Source organism: Zingiber officinale, chromosome 11A (genome assembly GCF_018446385.1).
Source record: "Zingiber officinale cultivar Zhangliang chromosome 11A, Zo_v1.1, whole genome shotgun sequence".
In the NCBI taxonomy this organism is placed as follows: Eukaryota; Viridiplantae; Streptophyta; class Magnoliopsida; order Zingiberales; family Zingiberaceae; genus Zingiber; species Zingiber officinale.
The window spans coordinates 11,359,645-11,370,425 of NC_056006.1; positions in this window are offsets into that span (position 1 = coordinate 11,359,645).

Below are 10,781 nucleotides of genomic sequence, written 5' to 3' on the forward strand. Positions count from 1 at the left end.
CGAAATCCTGCATGGCGAGGACCACCAGATTTATACATAGCTCACGGTCTGAAATTCTGACTGGTACAGCCCGAAGCCACTGGTTGGATTCCAAGAGTTCATGCTTTCTGTAGGTACCTGTAATTCTTTGGTAAAGGGTACTGATACAAAAGAATGGGTCGCTCCAGTATCAAATAGTGCAATAGCTAAATGCTGAAAAATTACTACTTGACCTGTTACGATCTTTGGTGAGGGAGAATACTCTGGCACTGGCTGGAACTGGTGGGGTTTCAAACCTTCCTTGACTGATCTGAGGTCCTTCCAGAGTTGCAGGCATATAATGTAGCTGAGGTTTGCCTCCATATTGTATTGGCTGTGGCTGAGGTGCTTTGAGCTTGTTAGGACATTCTTTAGCCATGTGTCCTTCCTGCCCACATGCATAGCATCCAGTCTTACCCAAAAGACAGGCTCCTGGATGTGTTCTCCCACATTTAGGACAGAGAGGGATCTCGGTCTGCTTATTTGCTGGTCCTCATTTCTGGTTACCTCCTGAGTTCCACTGCTTTCTATTATTACCCTTGCCTTTCCAGTTCTTCTTATTTGCCTGAGGTTTCTGACTCCCAGCTATCTTATCTTCGATCTTGACTGGCTTATGTTGCGCTCGTTGTTCTCTGATGCTGTCCAGATAGTGCTCAGCAACTAATGCTCTGCTGACCAGCTCTTCGCCAGCCTGAGGCTGATGAGCTTCACTTCTCACATTAAGTGCTATCACTGGCCTCAGCATCCTGAGCATCAGTCTGACTCGTTCCTTCTCCATGCTTACTAGCTCTGGGCAGAGACGAGCTAGCCTATTGAATTTCTTTACTGCTTCTTCCACTGACAGATCACCTTGTCTGAATTCTATGAACTCCTCATAATGCTTATCGGTGATCCGCTGACGGAAGAATTCTTCATAAAACTCTGCTTCAAAGTTAGCCCAGCTCATCTGATTAACTGCTCTCTTGCTTTTAACTCTCTCACACCACATACGAGCATCTCCAGATAGGCAGAATGAGGCACACTTGACCTTCTCGACTTCTGGCCTATCAAGAAGCTCCATCGTGCTTTCCAGTATCTTGAACCAAGCCTGAGCATCCCAGGGCTCAGTCGTGCCTCAGAAACTCTCTGGCTTCAGTTTCAGCCACTGTATCAGATATGCTTCTTGTCTTCTAGGTGCTGTGGGGACTTCCAGGACGGCTGGTGGAACCTCAGTCACCACTGGAGTCTCCACAGTGATTGTTGGAGGAGTGGGAGGGACTGACTGCTGATTCGCCATTAGATTGACGATCACTTGCTACTGCTCTGCTACTTGTCTCTGGAGTTGAGCAACAACTTCAGCGAGATTTGGTTCAGCTGCTCTGGGCTCTTCGTTCTCCTGAGCCTGGTCCTCAGTACAAGCAGTACGGGGGCGTCCTCTTCTTGACATCTAATTATGCAAAGAAAAGAAAAGAAAGACTTGATATATTCTTTATCCTTTCTAACCAAACTTAGGTATATGAATAAAAGGGAAACAAACTTCTATCTTACTAAAGCGCATACAAGCAAATACTCTATACTGCAAATAATAAAGAAAGCATAAGAAAGAAAACTTAAATACTTTCATACTTGAAGACGGCAAGGATGATGCTGATGTGTGATGTTGGAGAATGAGAACTGCTCTGATACCAACTGTAACAACCACCCTTCTTACTGCTACTACTACCTAAGGGGGACCGTTACTTAACCACTAACTCTACTTAACCAGTGTGATTAAAAATCGCATGGAAACCCTACCGAAAAATTTCGACAGAATCTCCCCTGTACCGATGACCTTAAACTGATATACAAACATTGTATACATCAGCCACAGGCGGCTGGAACATATATCAGACAACCACGCAGTTTATATATATGAAAAAGAATCAAAATACTGAAAGAAATAACTCTATCAATGCATGATAAAAACACTCCAATGAAAATAGCATATACAAGTTCTAAATTCTTTTAACAATTCGACGGAAGCAATCTTAATAAATTTTTCTAAGCTAAGTCCCAAGATCTCTCCATAGTCCTGGCATCACACATCGTCACAGCATCTCGTTGTCGCCTTCCTTCTTATCCTTTTCCTTTATCTTTTATCTGCAGTAGGAGGAAGTGCAGTCTATAAGCATAAAGCTTAGTGAGCGCTATCTAACTCACAAAAACTCGATATGCATGAATATAAATAAAAACATGCTAAAACTGAATACTAACATATAAAGCTACTCATGCTCATTAATAGCAAAGGAATCATACTAACTGAAATACTAAACAAGTATAGCTAATCATGCTCATAAATAGCAAATAACAGTAAACTAACTCATGCTCTTCTATTAGTAAAGAAACATACTGAAAGGCTAAACATGTAAAGCAAGTCTATACTATCATGCTTGCATAAAGAACTTAACTTACTAAATTCTAAACACATTCTGTATCTTATTTCACTCGCTTAAAGACTTATTCTTTAATACTTACGTGAAACTTATTTTTAAATACTTTTGTACTGATGTGAAACTTATTTTACTTGTTCAAAAACTTATACTTTTAATACTTAAAAATAATAATCAACTTCTCTTGGGCCCAGGCATAGTACCATTTTATGCGCGTTCCCTAATAGGTTGAGGTAGCGAGCCTCCAATCCTAAAAGAGCATACCTTGGTCTACCAGGGCCAAGACCTTGGAATTGGACACATGGATTTGTTTAACGACAACCTTGGAAGTCGGGTACTAGCCTCTTCTTAAAAGTAAAATACTTATTATCTTAATTACTTCTTCTTTAAATGCCTTGGCATTTTAATAGCATCTTGTGTGCCAAAATCCCTAAAGTCTTGACTTTGGGATTTACTTAAGGCCTTGGCCTTTTCTTTCTTTTCTTTTTCCTTCTTTTTTTTTTCTTGTTAATGCTTCTAAAAGAATTTGATAGAACTCTTATTTTCCCACTAGATTACATGGTTGTTCATGCTTATTAAAATAGCAAATGAAAACTAAAGAAACTACACATCTAATAGCAATAGAAAAGGAGTCTGCTCATGCTTACTAATAACTAAAGAAAAGCTAGAAAAGAAAACTGCACTTCTATTAGCAGGAAAAGAAATCAGCACATTCTGATTAATTCTAACAAATTGGGACACAAGGAAAGGATACAGTTAAAACTTAATGAAGTTAATACTTAATGAACTAAAATTCTGCACTTATCAAATCTACAACTAAAATCCGGAAACCAAAGAAACCACATCCGAAACACTAACTATAAGGATGTTCTATACTGCATACTTTAAATAAAGGCTATTCTTGCCTTTTTGAGTTGCAAGGAAGATACTAATCCCATTCTTATACATGGCAGCGAGATGAAACACTAATACTACAAAGTGAACAACCGAAATTCTCAAAAATCAGCAAGCATAAATAGAACCTATTTACACACTTTGATTTGCAATCTAGATCATTCTAACCTTCTAGAAATGAACTAAACTCAACAATAACTAGCATACCTAGCAAATGTTATAGATTAGCTACGCCACTTATTTGTATCTCACAGCAGGAAACAACATAATAGGTAATCTAAACATTTTTTACTGCGCTTACTTGCTAAGAATTAAAATGAATTCCTTCTATACATTTAAACTCAAACCATAAATCAGCATGCTTAATATGTATGCTACGGAAGGTAAGGAATGAAAGGGAAAACCCTAGCTTATAATTCTGTTCAACAGCAACCCAAGCTTACTCCAAAGGGAAACCCTAGCATAGAAATCCGAAACCTAATGCCCTAACATGGCAAATTCGGCTCAGCACCCTTTGGACAGCAAATTAGCACAGCAAAACCGAAAGCAAGGAACGAAAATCTCGGAGCTATCCTACTGCAGGTGAGTAGCAACTCACCTCGCTGCTCTTGGACTTACAACCGGAGAAGGGGACTCTAGGGTTTCGGCTATTTTCAAATCTCGGTGTTCCTTTTGTGTCCGCGAGCCCCCTTCGACGAGAGAAGCTCGGGTCCAAGAAGATCTCACGGAAGTGTCTTTGTCCGACCACCTGAGGCGAAGCCTGAGCTGCGGCTGCGTTTTCGCCCGAGAGGAAGTCGACGCCACGAGAGAGGAAGGAATTGCGAGATTAGGTCACGGGAATAATTCCCTTCTCCTATTAACATATCCCTTTTATAACCTAGGTCTAACTTTGTTCTTTACTATAACTCATATATATCTCGCTTCAGACTTATTAACAAACCACAAGTAGCCCAGTTGGTTGGCTGTGTCCGGTTGGGTCAGGTTCGGCCGGAGGTCTTGGGTTCGAGTCTCACCTTCAACAATCTTTTTGGTCAAAACTTCTTTCTTTTGTAACCATACTAAACGACCCCCAAAAATTACGTAAAAATACTATAAAAATTCCTAAAAATCTCTAGAATATTTTAAAAGTATTTCCAAATATTTTTATGGACTTTTAGAACTTGAAATAGGAAAAATTGGGTCGTTATATTTCCTCATATCTTATAAAAAGTTCATCCTCGAACTTAGAATAGCTCTGGATACCTCTGTCTCATACTGTCCTCCCGCTCCCAAGTGATTTCCTCGTGCTTCTGGTTCTGCTAGACGACCTTCACTCGTGGTACTTCTTTGTTTCTCAATCTCTTGACTGCTCTGTCCACTATTTGTGTAGGTCTGTCCTCGTAGCTAAGATCCTCTTGGATCTACACTGTCTGAGGCTGAATCACTTGGCTGGGGTCGTGAAGACACTTCTTTAGCATGGAGACATGAAATACATTATGTATTGCCGACATGTTCTGTTGTAAATCCAGCTTGTAAGCTACTTTCCCAATTCTTTCTGTGATCAGGTAAGGTCCTACATAACGAGGACTTAATTTGCCCTTCTTGCCAAATCTCATCACTCCCTTCATAGGAGCGACCTTGAGAAAAACTGAATCCCCTACTTGGAATTCATGTGGCCAACGGCGTGTGTCAGCATAACTCTTCTGTCTACTCCGGGCAGTCTCAGTTCTCTGTCTGATCTTCTGAATAGCCTGAGTAGTCTCATCTATCAGCTCTGTCTGAATGCCCAGTTCCACTTCCACCTCTCTTCTTTCACTTGCTTCTTGCCAGCAAATGGGTGATCTGCATTTCCTGCCATACAACGCCTCATAAGGAGCCATCTTGATGGTGGCCTGATAGCTGTTATTGTAGGCAAATCAGCTAAGCACAGGTACTTGCACCAACTTCCCTTGAAATATAGTGCACAAGCTTTGAGCATATCTTCTAGAATCTGATTTACTCGCTCTATCTGTCCATCAGTCTGAGGATGGAAGGCTGTGCTGAACTTGAGTTTGGTGACTAGTGCAGTCTGAACACACTCCAGAAGTGAGAGGTGAAGCGCCCATCTCTATCAGAAACAATAGATTTAGGAACTACGTGAAGTCTGATCACCTCTTTAACATGCAGCTGTGCCAACTGCTCTATAAAGTGGGACACCTTGATGGCTAGAAAATGAGAAGACTTGGTCAATCTGTCCACTATCACCAATATCACATCATATCCATTTGTGGTTCTTGGGAGACCTGTTATGAAGTCCATGGATATGTCTTCCCACTTCCACTCTGGTATAGGAAGAGGCTGTAGAACTCCACCTGGTCTCTGGTGTTCTGCTTTGACCCTTTGACATGTCAGGCATGTACTGACATATTTAGCTACCTGATTTCGGTTATCTTATAAAAGTTTAGCTGTGAATAAGTTTTATATGGGTATTGTTTTAGTTTCCAGCAAGCTTTAATTGGTTGTAGCCTTGCAAATCTTGGTTTGAGGTTTAGATAATTTGCTTACGTTAAATCTGAGCATGAGGTTTAGATAATTTACTTACATTAAATCTGAGCATGAGGTTTAGATAATTTACTTACATTAAATCTGAGCATGAGGTTTAGATAATTTGCTTACATTAAATCTGAGCATGAGGTTTAGATAAATTGCTTATGTTGAATCTGAGCTTGAGGTTTAGATATGCTACTTCCATTCAAGTATATGGATAACATCTGTGCTTGGCTGATTCTGGAATTTTAAATGGATTACGAGTTATAATATCTTTATCGAGCGAATTCCAGATAAGCTATGTATTAGTCATATTATGGAAAGGAAGTCTGAGAGACGATGAAAATCTTTACTAGCCAGAATATGTTTCTTTTGTTAAGTTGCTTTGCAAAATTTCTATTAAGCAAGTGCAGATTTTGTTAAGCTAGTATGCAGATTTCTGTTAAGCTATTATGTTGATTTTTATCAAGCTAGTATGCAGATTTTTGTTAAGCATTAGTGCAGATTTTTGATAAGTATTGTATGTGCAGATTTCTTTTGTATTCTAAGCATGATTATGTGTTACATAGTTAGTTTCATTCATAGATGCATAAGAAAGATAAAGAAAAGTATAAGAAAGATAAAGAAAAGAAAGAAAAGGCCGAGGCCTTAAGTAGATCCCAAAGTCAAGACTTTAGGGATTTTTGGCACACAAAGTGCCTATTAAAATGCCAAGGCATTTAAAGAATAAGTAATTAAGATTATAAGTATTTTACTTTTAAGAAGAGGCTAGTACCCGACTTCCGAGGTTGTCGTTAAACAAATCCAGGTGTCCAATTCCGAGGTCTTGGCCCTGGTAGACCGAGGTCTGCTCTTTTTGGATTGGTGGCTCGCTACCCCAACCTATTAGGGAACGCGCATAAGATGGTACTATGCCTGGGCCCAAGAAGAAGTTGATTATTATTTTGAAGTATTATAAGTATAAGCTTTTGAACTAATAAAACAATGTGTTTACAAAAGTTTACAAGTATTAAAGAATAAGTTTTAAATAAGTGAAATAAAAGAATAAGTTTTTAAGTAAGTTTAATAAGAATCAGAAAGTGTTTAGAATTTAGTAAGTTAAATTCTTTATGCTAGCATGATAGTATAGACTTGCCTTACATGTTTAGCCTTTCAGTATGTTTCTTTACTATTAGAAGAGCATGAGTAGCTTACTGTTATTTGCTATTTATGAGCATGAGTAGCTTTACATGTTAGCATTCACTTTTAGCATGTTTTTATTTATATACATGCATATCGAATTTTTGTGAGTTAGATAGCGCTTACTAAGCAAATTTTGCTTATAGACTACACTTCCTCTTACTGCAGACACAGGAAAGGAAAATATATAGAAAGGAAGGCGTCAAGGAGGTGTTCGAAGGATGTGTGATGCCAGGACTATGGAAGCTTTGGGACTAGGAAAGAAGTTTTAATTTTAGTTTCCGCATTTTAGTTATTGTAAACATTTGAGTTGTATTTTAAGTTCATGTCATTTGAGATTATTCTGTTTAGATTGCATGTAGGATGAGTTTAGTTTAGTAAGTAGATATTTGTGTGTTTGATACTTATTTAACTGCGTGGTTGATTGATATGTATTCCAGCCGCATGTGGCTGAGTATATATATTGCATGTATTGTTGAATAAGGTCACCGGTACAGGGGAGATTCTGTCAAAATTTTTCGGTAGGGTTTCCATGTGATTTTTTTAATCATACCGGTTAAGTAGAGTTAGTAGTTAAGTAACGGTCATCCTTAGAAGGTAGTAGTAGTAAGAAGGGTGGTCGTTACAATTGGTATCAGAGCAGTTCCCATTCTCCAGCATCACATATCAGCACCATCCTTGCCGTTTTCAAGTAAGAAAGTATTTAATTTTCTTTTTTGCTTTCTTTATTATTTGCAGTATAGAGTATCTGCTTATATGTGCTTAGGAAAGAAGAAAATTTATGTTTTAATTTTCTATGTTGTGATACATATGCTTAGAAAGAATAGAGACAATTTTAGTTTTGTTTCTCTTATATTCATATATACATAAGTATGTTTAGAAAGGATAAAGAAGATATCAGGTATTATTCTTGGCATAACTAGATGTTAAGATAGATGATAAGACAGAGGGGAGTCAGAAGCCCCAGTTAAGTAATTAGAACTAGAAGGATAATGATAACAAGAAAAACCCAAGCAGGAAGACGTTCGGGTAGTCTGTGAATATTCAGAGATATTTCTAGAAGACCTACTTGGACTACCTCCCAACAGAGAAGTAAAGTTTGAAATTGAGTTGTTTCCTGACACTAGCCTAATTTCAAAAGCTCGGTATTGAATTTCTCTAGCAGAGCTAAGAGAGTTACAAGAAGAAATTCAGGAGCTACTTGACAAGGGTTTCATCCGCCCTAGTCATTCATCCCGGGGAGCTCCAGAGTTGTTCGTTAAGGAGAAAGACGGATCTATGCGGATGTGCATAGATTTTAGAGCGCTGAGCAAAGTAGCAGTTAAGGACAAGTACCCTCTTCCCAGAATAGATGATCTATTGGATCAGCTAAAGAGGGCAATAATGTTCTCTAAAACATACCTGCGTTTTGGGGAACCATCAGTTGAAAGTGAAAGGAAGTGATGCACCCAGAACAGTTTCCAGGACCAGAAATGGACACTACGAATTTGTAGTCATGCTATTTGGTGTGACTAATGCACCTATGGTCTTCAGAGACCTTATAATAAGCCTTCCAAGGACCACTAATGAGTACGATTCGATATGAATGATAGAGGACCGAGAAGTTAAGAGACTAAGGAACAAAGAGTACCATTAGTGAAAGTTATTTGGAACCAGAAGCACGAGGGAAGTTACTTAGAAGCGTGAGGACAGTATGAGATAGAGATATCTAGAATTATTCTAAGTTCGAGGACGAACTTTTTACAAGGTATGGGGAATTATAACGACCCAAATTTCCTCATTTTGAGCCCCAAAAATAATTCAAAAATATTTAGAAATGCTATAGAAAAATTCTAGAGATTTTTAGAAATTTTTAGAATATTTTTATGCAATTTTTGGAGTTCGTTTGGTATTTTACCAAGGAGAATAAGTTTTAAAAATAAACTAAAAAAAAAAAAAGGGTTGTAGAAGCTGGGTTTCGAACCCAGCACCCCGGACCCAAGCAAAACCGGCCCAACCAACCGAGTTGCGCTCGATTTGTTAATCATATAAGGAGCGATATGTATTTAAGTAGTAGTTAAGAATAGTAAAATAAATTGGAAATAAAAGTGCGCGGCTAAAGAATCGAAGCCAAGATCTCTGACTTGGTTAAAATCTGGCTAACCAAGTGTGCTGCGGGCGATTTTGTTTAAGAATAGATAGTAAAATTATTTAAAGAAGTGAACCGAATATTGAGTTATAAGAGAGAACTTAGGGATTAATTTTTCCCGTGACCTAAAATCTTGTTTCCTTCTTCCTCTTCTGCGTGTGCGACGGCGGGCTCGGGCGAAAACGAAGCCGAGAAGAGATTAAGGTTTTCTCTTCGGCGGCCGGCCAAAGGGGACTTCTCCACAAGCTCTTCTCGGATTCGAGCTCCTCTCGTCAAGAAGGAACAGTAGGCACGAGGAAGAGGGCGAGTTTGCGAGATCCTCCGCAAGCCCTAGAAGCATTGGAAGCTTTCTTCTCCGGCTGTAAGTCCAAGAAAAGCCTAAGGTAAGTTGCTCACTCACCTGCGGTAAGAGTAGTTCCGAGATTTTCTGCTTTGTAGCTGTGAATTTGAGGTTTCGGATCTTAGTGTTCATGAATTCTGAAGCTTGCTGCGGTGTTGATTTTTGTAGCTTGCTTCTAAAGATTTTAATTTCTGTTGTTGATTCTTTCTTGGTTTTGTTTGCTGCCGTGAGCCCTAAAGAAAGAAGAGAAGGATTGATTGAGTTTAAGCATGAAGAATAGGAGAATGTGGAAGAGGTTAGATAAGGTTTTAATGTTTCCCTCTAAGAATGAAAAGGATTTAGAAGAATGCTATGTTTGTAATACCTCAGAATTTAATTTCCTGGCAGTTGTGTGGGAAATTTTTATACCTGTAGTTTCATGAAGAACAGCTATGTTGTAGGTTCTGTTGCGGCCTTGCTTTGGTATATCGGTTTTGATTTCTATAGAATAGATTTGAGAAGTTTTGAATCCGAATTATGTTCCTTGCATGGCTTCCACTGGATTGTTGATTCGAGTTAGTTTCAATAGTTAGGAGTGGGTTGAGTTAGTTCTGATGTAGCAAGCTTAAGAAGATTTGATTGCTCCTTTGTAGTTCTGTTATAGCATGCTTAAAGAAGGTCTGATTGCTCCTTAGTGTCCTGTTATAGCATACTTAAGGAGGAATTCGATTGTTTCTGTGTAGTCCCATTGTAGCAAGCTTAAGGAAGATCTGATTACTCCTTTGTAGTTCTGTTAAAGTGTGTCACCATGAAATCTATTTCAGAACAGTTTTGTTTTGTAAAGCTTTGATTGTTAGGGATTTTTAGAATAGCCCCAAGATTTTGTTGTTTCCTTTGCAACTCTATTGAAGCATGGTTAAAAGATTTCGGTTATCTTATAAAAGTTTAGCTGTGAATAAGTTTTATATGGGTATTGTTTTAGTTTCCAGCAAGCTTTAATTGGTTGTAGCCTTGCAAATCTTGGTTTGAGGTTTAGATAATTTGCTTACGTTAAATCTGAGCATGAGGTTTAGATAATTTACTTACATTAAATCTGAGCATGAGGTTTAGATAATTTGCTTACATTAAATCTGAGCATGAGGTTTAGATAAATTGCTTATGTTGAATCTGAGCTTGAGGTTTAGATATGCTACTTCCATTCAAGTATATGGATAACATCTGTGCTTGGCTGATTCTGGAATTTTAAATGGATTACGAGTTATAATATCTTTATCGAGTGAATTCCAGATAAGTTGTGTATTAGTTATATTATGGAAAGGAAGTCTGAGAG